Source organism: Callorhinus ursinus, unplaced genomic scaffold (genome assembly GCF_003265705.2).
Source record: "Callorhinus ursinus isolate GAN/ISIS: 27379988/994484 unplaced genomic scaffold, GSC_fseal_2.0 scaffold33, whole genome shotgun sequence".
Classification (NCBI taxonomy): domain Eukaryota; kingdom Metazoa; phylum Chordata; class Mammalia; order Carnivora; family Otariidae; genus Callorhinus; species Callorhinus ursinus.
The window spans coordinates 14676106-14697901 of NW_027397095.1; the positions used below are offsets into that span (position 1 = coordinate 14676106).

The 21796-nt window shown below is 46.8% G+C and overlaps 1 long non-coding RNA gene across 2 annotated transcripts in view; it reads right to left on the reverse strand.

Annotated features, from left to right (window-relative positions):
* The window catches only part of LOC141370376 (uncharacterized), an 85384-nt gene that overhangs the window by 38086 nt on the left and 25502 nt on the right, over window positions 1–21796 (reverse strand). For both annotated transcript variants that reach the window (XR_012374370.1, XR_012374369.1), the window contains exon 3: window positions 12286–12453. This is a non-coding gene — a long non-coding RNA (uncharacterized lncRNA). The remainder of the gene's footprint in view (window positions 1–12285; window positions 12454–21796) is intronic.

The following is a 21796-nucleotide window of genomic DNA, read 5'->3' on the forward strand; positions in this document are numbered from 1 at the left end:
AAATACTGTAGGATGGCATTTATATGACTTTCCTAGAACAGTCTAACTCCCAGGGGCAGGAACTAGAATAGTGGTTGCCAGGGACCTGCAGGGAAGGGAATGGGAGGTTACTTAACAGGTACAGGATTTCAGTTTGCGATGATGAAAAAATTCTGGAGATGGATGGTGACGATGGTTGCACGACAGTATGAATGTCCTTAGTGCCACTGAACTCTACACTCACCAATGGTTAAAATGGTCAATTTTGTGCTATGTATGTTTTACCACAATAATGAAAAAAAAAAGAAATAGCAAGAGAATAATCATGTTCTTTTTTTAAAAAAATATTTTACTTATTTACTTGAGAAACAGAGAGGGAGAAGCAGACTCCCCGCTGAGCAGAGAGCCCGACGCAGGGCTCGATCCCAGGAACCCGGGATCATGGACCTGAGCCCAAGGTAGACGCTTAACCGACTGAGCCACCCAGGCGCCCCAATAATCATATTCTTTTAAATGACTCAGGTAAACACCACAAGGAACACTTCAAGGAGTGAATGTTTCTGGAAAGAAGGAAAGGGGTAGGCATAGGGAGTTTTGCTTCTCATTATAAGCCTTTGGGACTCTTAATTTTTTTTTTTTAGCTATATGCATGTTTTATATTATAGAAATAAAAACATTTTGAACTGCAGAAAGAAGTGGATGAGGGGCACCTGGCTGGCTCAGTCGGAGGAGCATGCGACTCTTGATCTCAGGGTTGTGAGTTCGAACCCCACACTGGGTGTAGAGATGACTAAAATAAATAAACTGAAAAAAAAAAGCGGATGAGATCACTCAGGGAGAGTAGGAGAAGTTGCTGGGAGAAGAGGTATCTTAGGGTAAAGGTTGCAAGAAACAATATTATCCACTCAAGCAAAGTACTAAAAAGGGTTATTACAAGAATCCGGGAGGACCAGACAGACATTTACAGCAGGAAGCACAACAGCAGCTCCCAGGATCTAGAAAGTTGTCTGGGGGCCTTCTCCTGGGCTCCCTCTCATCACTCCCCTCGCCCTACTGATCCCTCCCACAAAGCTTTCCCTCTCTCCCTCCTCTGCTACTCCACACCTCTCCTCTGGCTCGTGATCTCTTCCTTGCTTCTCTGGGAGCATTGACTTGATTTCCCGCCCCCCCCCTTCCCTGCCCAGCAGTGTCTTCAGGTCCCTCGCCCACTCTCACATGGCCAGAATCATAGCTTCAGCCTCGGAGTCTATGCAGCTTCTCAGCTCTCTTCCCTAATGGTCACCTCCCTCCATCTCGCTATACTCCCAGGCAGCCCCCTCTGCCCAAACATCCATCCCCAGCCCCAGTGGCCAGGCCCGAGGCTTCACCATCCCTTCCTGAGACACTATGGCGGGGGAAGTATTGCCATAAAGGAGCCTTAAGCCAGGCATTAACCCAAAATATAACTACTATCAAATAAGATCTTTGAGGAATACAGGAGTGGGAGAACAGGAGAAGAAAAGCCAGGAAGAGAGTTTCCAGCGGGTGAGTGGTTGAAGGATGTTGAATGCTGCAGAGCAAGATTACTTACAACACGGACTAAAAGGTTTGGCATGGGGGTGAATGAAAAGAAAGGAAGTGGGACGTCACGTGTAGACTATTCTTTCAGGAGGCTTGGCAGACAAGGGGGACATCGGGTAAAAAGATTTTTGCTTGTATTAAAACAAAACTGAGGTTTTGTGATGGGTTCGAATGTAGCAGAGTCTAAAGGAAGAGTAAAGAACTGTCAAGAGATGGGCGGGTGAAAAGGTTGGCATTGAACAGGAGAGAGCACATCCTGTCTGTCCTCGGAGATCAGCAGAAAATCTCAAGAACTGTAGTTACAGCTTTTCGACTCAGAATTCGCCTTATTTTGCCATAGAGACCAACCCTGCCCATAGACCTGCTCTTAATACAAAAAAAGAGGACCAAGGACAGAACCTAGGGCAATGCCAACCCTTAACAGTGCGAGCGAGTTGCCGATTCCAGATCCGATCATTCCTCGTGAACGTTCAATATGGGTCTAGCTTTTTCTACAGTGTATGGCTCTGGAACCAACCCCTTAGCACCCAGTTGGCTATAGGCCCCAGAAATGCCAACTAATAACCTACTAATAACCCTTACAGATCATAATTAGGAAAGAAAATATGTAATGATGAAGTCATATATTCGAGAAAGAGGAAAGAGCGGGAACCATGAGAGCAGCTACCTTCCCTCTGTGGGTGTCTGTTTCCCCCGATGTAAGCACGAAGGGACTGGGCTAAGTTGCTTCCGTGGCCCCTCCAGCTGGAACACTCTGTTATCCTCTGACCTCTGGTTTATCTATGCTTTTTTTTGTGGTGGTAGGCAATACTCTCTTACACTAATACAAATGGGTGGAAGCTGGCCACAGTGTTTTCAAGCTCCTGATAAAAGGGAAAAACTCCAGGGCACCTGGGCGGCTCCCTCGGTTAAGGGGTTAAGGGTCTGGCTTTGGCTTAGGTCATGATTCCAGGGTCCTGAGATCGAGCCCCACAGGGAGCCTGTTTCTCCCTCTCCCTCTGCCCCCCATTCGTGCTTGCTCTCGCTCTCTAGTTCTCTCTCTCTCTCTCAAATAAATAAATAAAATATTTGAAAAAAAAAAAAAGGAAAAACTCCAAAGAACCGGGACAATCACAAAATATGGTAAATAGAAGAAAGTAGGAGTCAAAGGGAAAATGTGATTGACATCTTGCTGTTGATGTCAGCACTCGGCTGGACAACGGTGAGCCCGGGTTTCCTTGAGATCAAGTCCATGGTGCAGAAGTGGGAAAACCCAAACCACCTCTTTGTCTGGTCCAATGGAGATTGACTCCCCAACCCTGTTAACTTCGGAGGAGACAGTGAATGTTTTCCTCTCTTCATAACATCCCTTGCAGTCGTCATAAGCATTAAGAATGTTCTAATCTATGTAAAAGAAAGGGGGTTTCACTATTGTTCTCAAGCAACCAACTGTTCTTACCACATCTTCAAAGCTTCCCTGGGGGGGGAGCGGGGCGGGATTAGACTCAGGACAGTATGCCCTGCCCACCTTCTTCCATACCTCCAGCTAGGAACAATTTACCAGTGTTCACGCCTAGGCTCCTCACTCCTATTCTGAAGTCTAAAAATACTTTGGTAAGAGTGGGATTGTGAATAAAGATCGTGCTGTCCTTTCCACAAAAAGCTGGTACGACTGATCCATGAGTAAGCCACAGGCTTTCAGTTCTTTTGCAGGCTCAAAGATGGGATTATTCTATGTCATCTCTACCCCCTCACGCTCTGGGGACCAACCAGCTTCCCTTGGTGACCGGGGAAGGGGGGGGCAGGGCTAGAGGCAAAAGCAGTGGGCAACACCTGGGGCCTCACTCTGACCCTGTCCTGTGGTCTACCAGCAAGCCGCGTGTAGCCACCGGCCGAGTCCCCACACCTCAGTACTGAATGCCTCAGGGCCCCCCCCACCCCACCCCTGCTCGGAGCACCAGTCCAGGTTCCCGGCTCCTGCTTTGGGCGGTGAGGCCGGGTGGGTCCCCTGAGCAGGGTATGGGGGGACAGACACCCTGCCGTCCTGTTGCTTGTACTGGGGCAGGTAGAGGCAGGCCCCAGGCCTGGACGAGTGAATTAGCATGCAGTCGCCCGGGGCAGGAGGGGGGGCTGGGGGAAGAGCGTGAGCAAGTGAAGATGGAAGACGAGGTGAACGAAAACGGAAGGGGAGGTGGCTGCCCCCGGCTGGAAATGTCCGTGCCTCTCCCTGCAAGGCTCCCGCCTGTGCTGGCTCTGAAGATGCAGTTCTTGCCCGTTCGCGGCCGGGCCTCCGCTGCCTTCCTAGCTTTCCGGTGTGTGCTTGGTTTCTGCGCCTTACCCAAGGACCACTGCCATTATACAGTTTGAATCTGGTAAGAGCAAGGTGATAAATGGTGCCTTTGATTATTCTTCCGTTGGTTTAAGCATTCTTTTGATGCACTAAAAGGGCCACCTCTATAAAATGCATAAAATAAGCAGCCGACTGTGTTATGAGCCATCAAACTGGAAAATGGGTGAATTCAAGCACAGTCTGCCAATGGACTCATTGTTGGACATTGGCTAATTGACGGAAATGAGCTGCGTTATTGGACATACACACTCTCACTTCATTAGTTCTCTGTGGCTGTGTCGGGGGCAGGCTGTGAACATAACCTTCGTGAAAAAGACCAAGGCTCTGGTAAACCCTGGGCAGAAGGGGAGCTCACTTTCTGGACTGTCCTACTGCCCTCAGCTCCTGGATCAATCTGGCCACCTGAGACTGAATCTCTCCTCATTTCATCCTCCACCTCAAGTCTCCAATACTTGGCAGTTGAGTTCCTTTTATAAGTAGGACTTCAAGAATGGCCTGCCTGTGGGGAGAAGGAGAAACTAAATAAAGAATAAAGTTCTCCTGAGATCCGAAGGTGCCCTTCTCCTTAGCTTTGGCTAAGTACACTGGATTCAAACACTTAAAAAAAAAATTGGGTTTCAAAGCTCTTGGTGTTTACTTGGTAGTAGATAGATGAAGACAGAAGCAAACGAGGCATCCAGCTTTGCGACTCAAGAGCGAACGCCTACGAAGGCATGATCCAGGTATATTTGTGAAATAGGCAACATTTGTTCTCAGCATGCCTCAAGTCCCCCCTCCCCCGTTTCTAGCCCACGTCCTCGGGTCCCAGCCTCTCCTGCTGCCACTTGGACACGCAGGGTCATTTGTTCTCTGTCCTACCTCTAAATTAAGCTGGGGTTCCTATTCCTTAGCACTGGGCACCACTCTAGACCTGTCCTATACCTCAAATCAAATGGTTTTGTTCTAATCTCTCAGGACCCAACTTCAGAATGGGATATCCCCATAAGTGACATGTTTGAGGTTCTTTTTTTTTTTTTTTTTAGAGAGGTCTTCTGGAATTTGTTAACCTAGATCAGTGATTCTAATGGTAGACGTTTCGGGGTACTCAGGAGGGCGGTTTAAGAACTCCTGAGACTGTTGTACTCATTCCTTTGTATGGGATCGGCACGAGAATCACACAGGGGCTCCTGAGCAAGAACCATATGTATGTCTAGAAGCCTGCTAGCCACTGCTATTCTGGTAGGTTCCCCCAAGTGGTGAGAGAAGTAATTCAAGAATAGTTCAGACAGGGGCACCTGGGTGGTGTAGTCGGTTCAGCGTCTGACTCTTGATTTCGGCTGCGGTCACCATCTCAGGGTTGTGAGGTGGAGCCCCATGTTGGCTTCCGCACTCAGCGCAGGGTCTGCTTGAGATTCTCTCTCTCCCCCTGCCCCTCCTGCTTGTGCTCTCTCTCTCTAAAATAAATAAATCTTTAAAAAACAAAAAGAATAGTTGAGACACTCAGAGATGCCGCTTTCTGGTTTTAGAACCTAGAGATGTAGTGCTGGTTTAGAACTTACTATCTACTTCTTGCCTCTCTACTTTTCTTCACCAGAAGAAACAGATTAAAAACTGGATAAGAGAAACATGCTAATCACTGTAAGTCATTTGACCAAAGGTGATTTAATTGCACAAAAATTACACTGTTAGCACACTATTACAAAGCCTGCTCAGAGAACTAATCTGAATAAAATCGAGGAGCAATTCTTAAATTAAAAAATGTGCTTAAATGAATGTTGACAGATGCAACAGTGTGATGAATCTCGAAGACAGTTGCTGAGAGAAAGAAGCCAGTTTCAAAGTTACCTACTGCATGTTTCCATGTATACGACATTCTCAAAACAATAAAACTATAGCAATGGAGAACACATCGGTGGTTGCCAGGGTTTTGGGGTGGGGGTGTATCACAACAAAAGGCTAGCACTAGGGAGCTTTGGGGGGATGAGGAACTGTTCTGTATCCTGATTGTAGTGGTGATTCCGTGAATCTATACCTGTGTTAAAATTCGTAGAACTGTACATACCAATAAGTCAACCTTCCTATATATTAATTTAAAACTAAATTAAGGGATAATTACTTTCCCCATTGGTTAGTCCTCTGCAAAATCAATTTTACCCTCTAAAAAAAAAGTCAAGTGATAAGCTCAAGATGCTCTAGGTCTGAAGAATAGGCATGAAAAGGCTGTTGGGGAAAAGATGATGATAACCCTCTGAGCTCCTCCTAAGGAAGTTGTTGAATCTGAGGAGAAGGTGAAGCATGTGTTTGAGTTGGTGGCTAGCCATGAAATGGGTTTTGTAGCCAATCATCTACAGTCTCTCATTCCCCCTCATAATTTCTCCTGTGGTCAGAGCCAGCTGACCGATCGACAAGGGTTGGGGGTGGCTTTTCACTATACGGAGTTAACTTAAAGGCCCATTTAGGCCTCATACGTTGGCTTCACAGTGATCAGGCCAGTGATTCTGATTTTGGAAGGGCTAGAGTGGAAACAGGCTGAGATCCTGTATTTTGGTTTCCTAGTGCCGCCCTCTGCTATGAAGATTTATATAGCAAATGCTTGCTTTTTCACGAAAGTGATTTTCAATTAAATCTGGTTACTGAGAATTTCCAGAAGGTGAACAATACCTCTTTGGATTATCAGAGGCCCCCTAAGGCGCTGCATACCCAGGTGTGGGGGGTCACTGCTTTTGTATAACTAGCCAGTCTGGTAGCCAGATGGCCAATGAGTTTAATGCCTACACAATGAGCCAGATTCCTTAATCCAGCTTCTGGAAACACGTTTCAAGACCCTAATTTTTTGTCATTATCTTCTTTTTTTTAAATTAAACCTTTTGAGATCGTTGTAAATTCAGATGCAATTGTAAGAAATAATCACAGTGAGATCCCGTGTATCCTTTACCCAGTTTCCCTTAGTGGTAGCATCTTATAAAACTGTAGTATAATGCCACAACCAAGACACAGACGTCACTACAACCCATCGATCTTGCGCAGATTTCCCCAGTGTTACCTGTAATCATTTGTTTGTGCCTATGTATTTAGTTCTATGCGAGTTTATCATGTGTAAGTTCATGGATCCACCAATGAAGTACAGAACTGTACTATCACCACAGGGATCCTTCCTGCTACTATTTGCAGCCACACCCACCTCCTATCTGCGCCATTCCCTAACCCCTGGCATCCACCATCCATGTCCCCATCCCTATACTTTTTGTCATTTCAAGAGTATTATCTAAATAATCATACAGTACATAACCTTTTAAGATGGCTTTTCTCACTCAGTAAAACTCCCAGGAGATTTATTCAAATTATTGTGTGAACCATACCCCATTTCTTTTTATTGCTGAGTAGTATTCCATGGCATAGAAGGATGTACCACATATTATTTAACTATTAATCTGTTGAAGAACACATGTAGGGGCGCCTGGGTGGCTCAGTCAGTTAAGCATCTGACTTCAGCTCAGGTCATGATCTCAGGGTCCTGGGATCGAGTCCCCATCAGGCTCCCCGCTCAGCAGGGAGTCTGCTTGTCCCTCTGCCCCTCCCCCTTCTTGTGCGCTCTCTCTCTCTCTCTCTCTCAAATACATACATACATAAAAAGAATGAACTGGGGGGACATTAGTCTTTCCAATGTAAAGCCTTACTATATAGCTACAGTAATCAAGACAGTGTAGTAATAGTGGAGGGTAGACACATAGATCAGTGGAACAGAATAGAGCACCCAGAAATAAACCCAAATTTGTTCAACTGAATTTTGACAAAGGTAAAAGCAATGCAGTGAAGGAAGGATAGCCTTTTCAACAAATAGTGCAGGAGCAATTGACATCCATAGAAAAAAAAAAAAAAAAAAACACACACACACAAAAAAGAACTTTGACCTAAACATCACACCTTATACAAACAATGAATTCAGAATGGATCACAGACTTAAAGTGTAAAGCTATAAAACTTGTAGGAAAAAAAAAAAAAACAGGAGAAAATCATGATCTAGGGCTCAGCAAAGAGTTCTTAGGCTTAACACCATAAGCATGATCCATAAAAGGAAAAAATATAATTGAACTTTATCAAAATTAAAAGTTTTGCTCTATGAAAGATCAAGCTACAGACTAGAAAAAATATTTGCAAACTGCATATCTGACCAAGGATTTGCCTCTACAATATATAAAGAGCTCTCAAAACTCAATCCAATTAGAAAATGGGCAGAGGGCGCCTGGGTGGCTCAGTCAGTTGAGCATCCGACTCTTGGTTTTAGCCCAGATCATGATCTCATGACCTGGGATTGAGCCCCATGTCGGCTCCACGCTCAGTGGGGAGTCTGCTTGAGGATTCTCTCCCTCTCGCTCTGTGCCTCCTTCCACCGTGCTCTCTCTCTAAAATAACTAAATAAATCTTTAAAAAAAAAGAAAATGGGCAAAAGATATGAATAAACGTTTCACTAAAGAGGATATACGGATGGCAAGTAACACATGAAAAGATGTTCGGCACCACTAGCCATCAGGAAAATGCAAATCAAAACCACCATGAGATATTACTACACATATATCAGAATGACTAAAATAAAAAATAGTGACAACACCAAATGCTGGTGAGGATGTCAAGAAACTGGATATCTTCCCCCTAGAAGCAGACTCCCCACTGAGCAGGGAGCCCGACGTGGGGCTCGATCCCAGGACCCCGAGATCATGACCTGAGCCGAAGGCAGATACTTAACTGACTGAGCCACCCAGACGCCCCCATTTTGCTAATATTTTGTTGAGGATTTTTGTGTCCATGTTCATGAGGGATACTGGTCTGTAGTTTGCTTTTTTTTTTTTTTTTTTTTTGTACTGTCTTTGTCTGGTTCTGATACCCATCTGGGACCCTGATGATATAAATGTTGGATCCCTTGTTATTTCCCACAGGTCTCTGAGGCTCTATTATTTTACCAGTCTATTTTCTCTCTGTTGTTCAGACTGCGTATATGCTATAGATATGTCCTCAAGTTCACTGGATTCTATCCTCTGTCATCTGTCTATACTATGGGCCCAGCAAGTTTTTTTTTTTTATTTCTGTTACTATATTTTTTCAGTTTTATAATTTCCCCATTTAGTTCTTTTTTATAACTTGTTTCTCTCTGCTGAGATTTTCCATTTTTTCCATTTGTTTCAAGAGACTTTGCAATTGTTTACTGAAGCATTTTTGTGATGGCTGCTTTAAAATGCTTGTCAGATAATTCTATCTTTTGATTCATCTCGCTATTGATGTCAGTTGACTGTCTTTCCTTATTCAAGCAGTGATTTTCTAGTTCTTAGTATGAGAGGTGATTTTTCATTATATTTTGGCTATTATATCGGAAGACTATTTAAATCTTTTACTTTAGTGGGCAGTCACTCTAGGTTTAGCACACAGGTCCTGGCCTACTTTTGTAGGCTGTGATTTCAATGACAGTTTACTTCTCAGAGCTTTTGCCATGCTATTTCGGTCTGCTTGTTAATGTGGTGCTGACGGGGGCCCCCACTGGTCCACACTGGTGCTGCCTAAGGGAGCTGAAGGTGCTCCATCAGGCTGGGTTGCCTGAGGCCTAGAGGTGGAAGAAGTGAGTCTGGAGTCTGTGGAAACAACCAATCTTCCCTGGTTTTGCTTGCTCTGGTGGAACCTCCCTTGCCCATGCTGTACAGCATCCCGGTGTCTCTCACAGGGAGAGGGCACTTCTCAGGACCACAGGCCCAAACAGGCTTCCTGGGCAAGAGTACTTGCTGTGGTCGGATTTGTCCTTGATGATGGTCTGGCTGCACCGGACCTTGTGGTAAGGGAAAGGAGTCTGACCTGGTGCCAGCCTGCCTAGCAGCCCGGGCGGCTGAGTGTCAGAGGGGCTCCCTGCTAGATTCCCTTTGCTGGAGTTGCCAGGCCCACTGGTATTGTCAGCAGGACTCCCTTTCAAACCCGAGGAAGAAGCGGCCTACCTGAGCCACCTCCTGTTGCTAGGCTGGGGGCTGGGAAATGCTGGGCCTGGTTCGGCTTCTTCTGTTGGGTAGGAGGTCATAGGTGCCTTGCTACTAGGATGCTCCTCCAGTCCTGGGGTCCCTAACCATTCTGCCTTCCTCTTTACGCCTTTTGGAATTCTTCTTCGGTTGCCTCTTGAATTATTTCTAGGATTTATAGTTATACTTAGCGGGGAGGAGCAAGGAGAAATGAGTCTATGCTGTCTTGTCCAGACTGAAAATAGAAGACCAATTTTGCACTGGTTTCTGCTGTTGCTTCTCCTAGGAATGACTCAGGCTTTCATCTGCCTCCCTTTTCTGGGAAAAGAAGCTCAGGTGGCTTTGACTTGGTTAATATAGCAAGCTCCCAGGTTGTTGTTTTTTGTTTTTTTTGTTTTTTTTGTTTTTTTGGTGTGTGTATGTGTGTGCACGTATGCATGCGTGCACGAGAGAGAGAGAGAGACGGAGGGAGACAGGGAGACAGAGGGAGACAGAGACAGAGACAGAGAGGAGAGAGGCTGGTAGAGATCAGCCCTAAAATAGAGTCTGTGTTAGAGTGGGGCAAACGCTCTGACAGGAATGGAGTTAGCCGTGGATCTGCCTTGCCTCTGAGATACTCCTATGCCACTAGATTCACAGGATCGTATTTTGAGGAGTCAGAACCACCAAAATTTGGGATTTCCAGATGGGACGGTGGCAGAAAATAAGATTTTGAAACACTCTCCTCCCTTTGTGTAAAACCTCAGGACATCAGTGTGTGGCATACTTTGTGCAGCCCTGGTCCTCAAGGAAAACAAGATGCCACTGGAGAACACTGCCCATTACGGTAGGCTGAAAATCATGAACCGCTCCCCCCCCCCCAAAAACGTCCAAGGTCTTAATCCTCGGGAACGGTGAATAGGTTACCTTACATAGTAGAAGGGACTTCGCAGGTGTGATTACATTAAGGTGCGATGGTCCTGGACTATCCAGCTGGGTCTGATCAAATGCCAGAGTTCATATAAGAGAGAGGGGCAGGACGGTGGGAGTCCGAGAAGGCCATGTGACTCTGGAAGCAGAGGTCAGAGAGTGTGAGAGAGATTTGAAGATGCTCTGCACTGGCTCTGAAGATGGAGGAGGGGGGCAGGAGCCAAGGAATGTAGGTCAGCAACAACGGGAGACTGACAGAGGACAGGTGACACGATCGGGGTGGGGGGTCAGGGGTATTGCGGGCTAGGACAAGTGTAGCTGCTGCTAAAAGCAGGAGACTCTCCCGTCTGGGAAGGTGAAACCCGAGAGGAGACTGGCTCGGAGACGAGACCACTGCTGTCCAATAGGACCATCTGTGATAACGGAAACGTTCTATGTCCGCTCTCTCCAGGAGGGTAGCCCCTCGCCACACGTGACTACTGAGAGCTTGAAATGTGGCCACTACTTCTGAGGCACTGAATCTGTAATTTGATTTACTCATTTAATTTCTATTTGAGTTGTAGAAGCCACATGGAGCTAGTGGTTGCTGTATTAAACAGGGCAGGTCCCTGCCACTAAAAAGAGTGTGGGTAGGGGCGCCTGGGTGGCTCAGTCCTTAAGCGGCTGCCTTCGGCTCAGGTCATGATCCCGGGGTCCTGGGATCGAGCCCCGCGTCGGGCTCCCCGCTCGGCGGGAAGCCTGCTTCTCCCTCTCCCACTCTCCCTGCTTGTGTTCCCTCTCTCACTGTCTCTCTCTGTGTCAAATAAATAAATAAAATCTTTATTTAAAAAAAGTGTGGGTAAGGTGAACACAAACTTATTCACTGACATTCTTCAATGCCGGAAAACTCGCCCACCCAAAATAGCTTGTATCAAATTAAAGAGGCACCAACCCTTCTCTGGAGATAAGATTCCTCATAACCTCTACCATAATGTAACCACAAATCTAAAAGAGAAAAAAGCCCATCTAAATAGCAGGTAAAATTGCTATCATGAAACCCAGAAACTTCACAGGAGATGCATGAGGTCAGTCCCTGGCCAGAAACCTGTGTATTAGAAGAACCTAGACTAACACTGATCGCAGTCTCTGACACCAAAACGAGTAAAGCTGGAAGTTGAAGCAGATGGAATTTCAAAAGCACAGAAATCTGGGACCCATTTAATGGAGAAAGACATATTCCTACATGCCTCAGAGGTCCAGGGCAAAAGCAGATGGTCAGAATGACCGCTCTGAGTCCCCAAACAAGGTCATACTATGTTCTGAATCATCTGAAAAGACAAGGCAGTGAACGATGCAATCTTAGAGAGGAAGGAAGGAAGGAAGGAAAGGAGGGAAGGAAGAAAGGAAAGAAGGAGGGAAGAAACGAACTCAACAGAGGAAATGGGTAAGTGCGAAACAAGACAAAAAAACTAGCTCTCTGCTCTCCTGCAAAACCTGCTTTTAGGGTCTGGCACTACGCTGTAGTCAACACTGCAGTTCCTCGTCACTGTCACTTACCAGAACCGATATGTGCCAGGGTTGGTAACTCACTTCAAGTACCCTCTCACCATGAACCAGCAACACCGTTCTTCAGCTCATCCTCCTGCCTTACCTGCCTCACAACTTCCAAATCTGGATCGGTGCGGTCATCCAGCACGGCCGTTCCCACCTCCAGGCTGCTGCGCCCTGGGGGAGGACATAACACAGTGGTAATAGACGGGATCGTCTCGAAAAGAGTGGTCTCTGAAATATTACACAGCAGTTCAGCGATCGATACGTGCCAATATGGAAAAACATTCAAGGCGCGTTACATCAAGGCGTCATCAAAAGGGTAGACACTGACAAGCGTTTGTGACGATGCGGAGCAGCTGGGACCTTCAGAGACTACTGGTGGGGGTGTAAAATGACTGGAGGTTACAGTGACTTTGGAAGACAGTCCGGCAGTTCTTCAAAATGTCAACCATAGATTATCACATGGCCTGGCAATTCCACTCCTAGGCAGACACTCGAGGGACATGAGAATGTGTGTCCATACAGACCCTTGTCATCGAGTGTCCGTAATGATGTTATTCACAATAGCCAAAAGTGGGAAACAACCCAGTGTCCACCAACTGATAAATGGCTAAACCCAGTGTGGTCTATACGTATGATAGAATATTACTTGGCAATAAAAAGAAAGGACGTGCTGGTTTAGGCTACAACACAAAGGACCCTTGAAAACGTGGTGCTCAGTGAAAGAAGCCGGTCACAAAAGACCACAGAGGATATGCTCCTGTTTATATGAAAGCCCAGAAGAGGCAAATCTGTAGAAACAGAAAGGAGATCAGTGGTCGCTTCGGGTTGGGGGGAGGGGGCAGGTGATAAGGGAGTGATCCTTGTAAAGGAAACAGGGTTTCTTTCCGAGGCGATGAAAACGTTCTAAAAATGGACTATGGTGGTGGTTGCACAGATCTGTGAATATACTACAAAACCACTGAATTGTACACTTTAAATGTGTGAATTGTATGGTATGTGAATTGTAGCTCAATAAAGCTGTTATTTTTTTTAAGAAAGCAAGTGAAAGAATAATGCATGTACTATGAGCTCATTTATATAAAAACAAAAAAAAACTACATATGCATGTCATATAAACATTTGTGAATGTATGTAAATACATAGAAGATGATTTGGAAGGATACCCACCCATCTGTTAGCATTGGTTACTTCTGGAGAGGGAAGCGGGGCTGGCTTCTGTAACATCACACTTCCCTGTTCCTCCTCCTACCACTCTGGCTGTTTCTTCAAGTCGCTTCTGTAGGCATCCCTTCCTCTGCCCACCCCCTTTAGAATCTCCTTTTACTCTTCAGGCTCTCCTTGAAGTGATGCTAAGACCATAACCTCTCTCGTGGCCTCAACAACCTCCACCCTAGCTGGAGGATGGCTCACTCATTCTGCAAATATTCACCGAGCACCGGCCAGGTACTGGGCTAGGACCTTTGATTCCTTCCTCCCCCTCCTCTCCCATCCCTCAGCCCGCAAATTCTGCCAGTCTGATCCCTGATTAACATGTCCACCTCTCGCCCCTCCTTCTCTCCTTGGCCTTGGCCTCCCACGTAATCCCAGCCACTGCTGTCTCTCCTGGATCAAGGCAACAGTCTCCGCCCTGGTCTTCTGGCTTGTAAAGGCCATTCTCCATACGACAGCCAGAGCCAACTTTTAAAAATGGAAATCATGTCATATCCATCTCCCTGCTTCAAAACCCTCCAAGAGCTTTCATTGCACTGCGTATAATATCTAAGCTCTTTACTTTGACCTAGTAAGATAGAGCCCTTGCCTAAATCTCTAACCCTAGCCCATCCTGTTATCCTTTTTTGCTAGGCTCCTATAATTTCTCCCCTCTTGAGGGTCTTTGCACCTGCCTAAAATGTTCTCCCATCATCCACGTCTCAGCTCCAACATCAGCTCCTCAGAGAGGCCTTCCCTGATCATCCCGACTAAGTAGGCCCTGACCTTGGCCAGTGTCTCATCACGTCACCCTGTTTTATTATCTCCCTTACTATCATCTGAAATCATGTTTCATTTATCAGTTTGTTTATTACACATCTTCCCCACCCCTCAAATACAAACTCCATGAGCGTGGTGCCTCTCTGTTCTTTGCTCCTACTGAATCTCTAGCATTCGGCACAGTACCTAGCAGGTGCTTGATGAATATTTGCAGAATGAATGACTCAGGGAATGGATGCTTGAAGCCATGGGAAATGTATGGTCTTAGCATCACTTCAAGGACAGCCTGAAGAGTAGAAGGAGATTCTAAAGGGGTGGCCAGAGGAAGGGATGCCTACAAAAGTGACCTGAAGAAACAACCAGAGCATGTGACCCCTAGGTTTGGGGGCTTGAGCAACTAGATAGATGGTGGGTACCATGCACTACGTCTGGAAGACGGGGAGGAGTGAGTGGGGGTGGGGATGGATTTAAGAACAGGGGTTTGCACATATTAAATTTGAGATGTGTGTTAGTCATCCAACTGGAGATCCTAAGTAGCTGGCTGTATATAGAAGTCTAGGCATTAGTCAGGTGGTCAGGGATAGAGAGGGGAAATTTGAAAACTGAAATTCATCAGCCTAAAGACGGCGTGGAAAACAATGGGAATCACCTCGGAAGAAAGTGGAGAAAGAGCAATAAGAAGCCTGACACAGAATTCTAAGGTCCCTGAGTTCCAGAACCACTACCAGACTGTCTTACATAAACCCAATGTGTCCCGAAATGACCGCATAGACGTCCGCTCTCCAAAAGTGGTCCTCCTTCCGTATCCTCTATCCCTTCTTCGTCAGTCGATCGGCTCTCTTAACATCTCCAGTGCCATTCCCCACCTTTCTGTCCCTGCAATAAGTCCTTCGGTCCCTCGATCTCATCATCTCATGCCTGGAATACCACAATCGTCTCTTAGCCGGTAGCTCCGCCGCCAGTCTTGACCCTCACTGCTGCCACCGGGGTCCCTTTAAAGTGCCCCCATCGTGGTACCAGCATATAGTAATCACATCAGCCAATATTTATCAAGTGCTCATCAGTGCCAAGTAAGTCCGTAAGTGCTTTACACGTATTGATTCTTTACAACAATCCGAAAGATCGGTACTATTATTATGCCCCACTGACAAATAAGGAAATAGAGACAGCGAGGGTTAAGTACCTTGCCCAAGGTCACACAGCTAGGAAGTAGTGGATACAAGCCCAGAGTCTGTGCTTGTAAGCACTCGTCTCGCAGTATAGATTCAGTAAATAAATGCCTGTTCAATGGATGGGAAATGGGGCCTGTGGGGCCTGTGACTTTTTTTGTGTTATTATTCTGACCTTGACTATTTCATCTTTTCTTTCATTTTTCAAATCCCATTTCGTGCAAAGCTCAGACACAATAAAGTTCCAAAATCAAATAACAGATCTTTTGCCGGGGTGCTCAAGGGAGTCAATCGGGGCACAGGCCATTATCCTCACGCCTCGAGGCACTGGCAAGGTAGGGCTGATTTATCGGTGTCCGGTGACTAGGGCCAAGGCACAGGAAAATAAGATGTCATAAGGTAAACCTCATGACACCTTGACACAAGGCATCGCCCCTGCAACCATTTCCGGGGAGCTCCGTGGATGCCAGGCACCTGGTGACGAGGTCCACACGCATTCAGTGCCTCCGGTAGCCCTCTGCACGGTCAGCGCGGCTCTGCTCTCCATCTCCCAGGTGGGACAACGGGCTCACAGAGGGGGCGTAACTTGACCCAGGTTGCAGAGGTAGTCAGCAGCCAACCAAGCGGGACGAATGCCAGGGGCGGCCGTGAACTGCTGTGGCAGCTGGCTTCTGGTCACCTGGGGTTCCCACCCCCCACCCCCGTCATCCGGAGCCGCAACCCTCCCCCCCGTCCCATAGCCCCTAGCCACGTGCGGCTCGGGACACTTAAATTCAAAGAAAATTAAATTAAAAAAATCTAGTGCCTCGCAATGAATCATGGAACACTACATCACAAACTAATGATGTAATGTATGGTGATTAACATAATAAAAAAATTTATTTTATTTATTTATTTATTTTTTTTTTAAGATTTTATTTATTTATTTGACAGAGACAGAGACAGAGAGAGCAGGAACACAAGCAGCGGGAGTGGGAGAGGGAAAAGCAGCCTTCCTGCTGAGCAGGGAGCCTGATGTGGGGCTCGATCCCAGGACCCTGGGACCATGACCTGAGCCGAAGGCAGGCGCTTAACGACTGAGCCACCCAGGCGCCCCATAATAAAAAAATTTAAAAAAAATCCAGTGCCTCGGTCACACTAGTCACATTTCGAGCGCTCGGAAGCCGCAGGTGGCTGCTGCCGGCCCTGTGAAAGAGCGGCGACAAAGCCCATTTCCCACCTGACGGGGCATTTTCTAGGACAGCGCACTCTCTCTGATGCGGCCGAAGCCTTCTCTCCGCTCTGCCAGTTGGGCTCCTCTCACTTCAGGGTCCTGGGGCAACTCAGAGACATACGCTAAGGTAATAACTTTCACAATTGCCCACCCCCCCCGTCCCCATCGTTCACCTCCTTGGCAATGTCACCCTTTCCATCCGCTGCCTGCAGTTCGTCCTCAGCCCCATTCCGTTGGCCCCCTCCTCTCTCTGGTTCCGGGAATGCAGAGCTCCGGTGGTGGTTCACTCTCATGCTGCCTCCCACCCGGATGACTGGGGGGGAGACAGCCCCTTTGGGGCCACAGGCTGGAAGGTCCCCAAGAAGCAGAGACCCTGGCCGGCCGTCTGCGGCCACGCCCTGCCTCGCCACCTGCTGCCGGCTCCGCCCTCCTGGGGGAGGCCTCGCCCCAACCCGGGCCCAGCTGGTGGCCACTAGGACGCCGATATGATTTTGGAGCTGGTAAAAAAGACCCAGAACCTTTTTTTAAAATCCCAAGTTACCCGATGTAAATGAAAAGTGATAGGATGCTAGAAGGCAGGCAGGTTATTATCTGCTCTGCACACAGGGATGAGGGGGAAGAAAGGAGACAAAGTACCCCCAGGGATAGCGGAGCTAACCAAGATACACCACTCACTCACCCGTGGTCATGGAGGATGGATGTGGCGGGTTATTAAAGCCAGCCGATAATCCAAAAGGCGCTCAAATACATGATGTGACCCATCCACGCCCTTCCTCGGAACCCCGGCAGATTTATGCCTCTAATTAACTCTTCTCAGCTTGACATTAAAACGAGTATATATTTTCCAAGCCGATTCCAGCCAACGGCTAGAGGAGGTGGGCAAGACGTGCGGACTGGGAAGGGTAAAGGGTCTACAATGATCGAGTCACCATAGAAAATCTCTGTGTGGGTATTTGAGAGTCACCTGTATACACTGTCCAAAGAGGGGTTCTGCCTGTCAAGGTGACTAAAGAGTTGAGCCCCCTAAGACTTTTCCTGGAGGCCCACACCAAAGGTATATTAAGGAGTCAAGCCTGGGGTCTCCAGCTGAATGTCTCTCAGTCCATAATGAGTCCAGACGCATGGTATAAGGTGGCCAAAATCAGAGACACCCCCCCCGCCCCGATGATTTCCAGAAGATTCTGAGGCAGAAGCGACTTCGGTGCAGTTCGTGCCATTTAACAATGAGCTGTGGCAGGGAAAGGCAGGCTGAGCAGGCTCTGCCCCCCTCCCCCGTCCCTGGGATGTGTGGGGCACACTACCTCTGAGAACACAGCTGTAAAATGGGGACAGTAAGCAACACTCAGGGCTCTGATGCAGTCATGCTCGAAGTGCTTAGAGCAGAGTGATAATGGAGCATGGGAAGGACCAGGGGGCAGAAGACAGAATCCACGTTCCTGAAAGCAAGAGTACTCGCTGGAGACATGTATTGGTTTCTGTCTTCCCTCTGAAGGGGAGAAAGTAGGTCAACACACTCAAAGAACTGTGACCAGGAACAGTGGGTCTGAGAGGGAGTCATTCGCTGAGCCCCTGCCAAGATGAAGCAGTGAGGGACACGCCTTTCATTTTAGGCCATTTGGCTGAGGTCACTTGGCTTCGGGAAAGGTCAGGCTGTTGACCCCCTGGTGTGTATTCCCTGCAGGCCCTGGGAGCTGGGTGCAGGGGGAGGCTCGCATTTTGAAACCAACATCTCAATGCTTGGCAGGCGTGAGCTGGCAAGCACAGGAATGTTTATGAGCAAACTGTGTGCCTACTTTGGCGCTCAGACAAGGTGGACAAGGCTCGGGGCAGCTTGGCTAAATATAGACAGCACAGGGGGGCCTAAGGAGCAGGAGAGCGAGGTTTCATTTCCAGGTCTCGCAGTTAACCTTGGGGCAAACTCCCCGAGTGTCTTTCTTCCATATACTGATTTGTTCTTAGGGAGGCAGGGTTCTTGAATAAGCTTTCCCGGGCCTGGAGAAGGGTTCATGCTGGGTCTACTGTGTTTTCTTGCCTCGTCTTCCCTCAAAAGGTCCAAGTCTGGGGAAGAGACTGGTTGTGACCCCGTGGAAGGGGATGCAGCTGATATTCTTCTGGAACCAGCAAAGTCACGGTGACCCACTGGGAGCCGCAAGTCCTCCTGGACTAACCAAGGTTGTTGCCTACCCAGAGCCAGAAGGAAGGCTACCTGACCCCTGGCATGAAGGCTGAGGTGGCAGCGAAGGATAGAGAAGCGCCCAATCAGAGCTCCTGCTGCCTAACGTCCGGCTCTCAGGTAAGCAGTATGAAATACAAGAATTTAGTTTTAGCAGTTTTAGCAGAAAATTCAGAAAGCAAGGCGCCTGGGTGGCTCCGTCGGTGCAGTGTCTGCTTCGGCTCAGGTCATGATCCCAGGGTCCTGGGATCGAGCCCCGCGTTGGGCTCCCTGCTCGGCCAGGAGCCTGCTTCTCCCTCTCCCTCTCCCCCTGCTTGTGTTCCCTCTCTCGCTGTCTCTCTCTCAAATAAATAAATAAAATCTAAAAAAAACAAAAAACAAAACAAAACAAAACGAACATTCAGAAAGTAGGCAGTTCCTGCCCTTTGTAACTGTCCACATGCCCTTCCTGTCCTCAGCCAGATTCCACTTGCACAGAAGCAGGGAACCCAGACCGAGGCAGCTGCTTGCCAGTCTGTAGTTAGGTGGCAGTGTTCTGAGGAAAAACCTGGACTAGTCAGGGAGCCCGAGAAGCCGAGCCCAAGGAAACGATTTAGTATTTCCTGCCTCAAGACTCTTGGCCCTACTCCCATGCCTGGACACTTCCGCTAGAAGTCAGAGAGTGTTTCCCTGTGTGGCAGGAATATCTGGCAGGAGCTCCTCTTGTTTTCTGGTTGCAATATTGATAAGTGTGCTTTTTATAAAATTTCGACCGTAAAGGAAAATGTAAAGTAGAAAATAAGAATCACTCTACTACCACCACCTAAATATTAGTCCTATTAACAGCTTTTCTGGAAATGCAAGTGTCCGGGCCTGGATTCAGGCCTTGGCCCTGTTGCTTGGGTAAGTTACAGAACCTTTCTGAGCCTCCGTTTTCTCATCTGTAAAATGAGATACTACTCACTAAAAAAATGAGATACTACTAGACTAAATTAATTACCCAAGTGTTGCAAGGATGAGAGAATTCAGGTAAAGAGGTTTAGGAGGCCCTGGCAAATAGTAAGTGATCAATAAATGTTGGCCACCACCATCATCATCATCGTCATCACCATTCTCTGTGTCTATGTTCCAAACCATCATATTGATGGCTGCATACTATTTCATTTGGGGATGGTACTACTTCCCCACTGGTCAACATTCTGCCTGCTTCCAAGACGTCGCTATTACGAAGCTGCTGTAAGAACATCCTTGCAGGTTTATTTTCTTGAACATCTCCGATCATTTATTTCCTCAACATAAAATTCCTAGAACTCAGGTCACGAGGTAAAAAACAAGTGTGAATATTTTTAAGGCCCTTGTTCTGGACCACAAAATGGCTTACTAGAAAAATCGTACTCATTTACGTGGCTACCTGTAGGGCACGTAAGTACCCGTCTCTTCATATTTTCGCCAACACTGAATAAGAACATCTTTTTAAGTCTTTGCCAATTTGATAGGGGGAAAAATGGTGTTTTGTTTTCATTCGTATGATTTTGATTATAAGAAATGGTACATGTTTTATGCTCTGGGTTAAACTTATACAAGAACTCACTTGTTCCCAGAGACAAAAATCCGTAACAAAGTCTTAAGAGATGCTAAAATGAAAACACACAGAGACATCTGCACAAAAATAATTCACATTTGAGTAGTTGATATGCTCATTTTTTAACCATTTTTAATTGCAAAATACAACATATAGAAAACCGTAGATCTTGATAAGGGTATTATAAAGTAAATACCTTTTTATTATCATCTCCATCAAGAAATAGAACTTCACCAGCTGCTTCAGAAGCCTGATGCATATAGCCCAATCCTAAAATTAACCACTAGGCTGATTTTTATGGGAATCTCTTCCTTGCTTTTGTTTATAGTTTTATTATCACCCAATTACCACTTTTAATGCTGCAGTTTAGTTTTGCATTTTTAAAATATTTTAAAAGTCTCGGGGTACCTGGGTGGCTCAGTCGTTAAGCGTCTGCCTTTGGCTCAGGTCATGATCCCAGGGTCCTGGGATCGAGCCCCGCATCGGGCTCCCTGCTCTGCGGGAAGCCTGCTTCTCCCTCTCCCACTCCCCCTGCTTGTGTTCCCTCTCTCGCTGTGTCTCTCTCTGTCAAATAAATAAATAAAATCTTTAAAAAAAAATAAAATATTTTAAAAAGTCTTTTTCACGCTGCAGTTTAGTTTTGCCTTTTTAAAATCTTTTAAGTCTCTTTCAATTTAGTAACTGATACACTGGTAGTAAAAATTACACTGGATTATAATAGCATATAACTTAAAGAAGCAGATGCTCGTTTTTTTTTAATGGTGCTTTACAAACACATAAAACATAAACAATTTTCCCCAGGCATATGACTAAATAAATTACTCCGCCTCAAACTTGGCATGTCACTTTGATACAGTGACATGTATTGGTTCGGTTTTGAAGCAATACCTCCACTGTCCGTATAATTTTAACATTTTCCATTCAAGCTTCAAGGTCGGTTATGAGTCAGGATTCTGATTTTCTTTTCTTTTCTTTTCTTTTTTTTAAGATTTTATTTATTTGACAGAGAGGGAGAGAGAGAGAGAATACAAGCCGGGGGAGCGGTAGGCAGAGGGAGAGGGAGAAGCAGGCTCCCTGCGATGCGGGACTCGATCCCAGGACGCTGGGGATCATGACCTGAGCCGAAGGCAGACGCTTAACCATCTGAGCCACCCAGGTGCCCCAGGATTCTGATTTTCAACCTTTTTTTTTTTTCCTTAACCGATTAGATAGAACAGATTCTTAGTTGCAAGCTACAGAATCCACTCTGACTAGTTTAAGCAGAACAGAAATTTATTAAACAATATCAGACCGTCCACAGGATCTCTCGAGACCCCCACGGCGAGGCTCTGAAGAAGCCAGAGGCCCGGGGCAAGCATAGTTGGGGCTGCTACTCTGGCAAAGACACCTGCCTCTACCCTGGGTAAGACCTCAGCTCCCACGACCTTTGT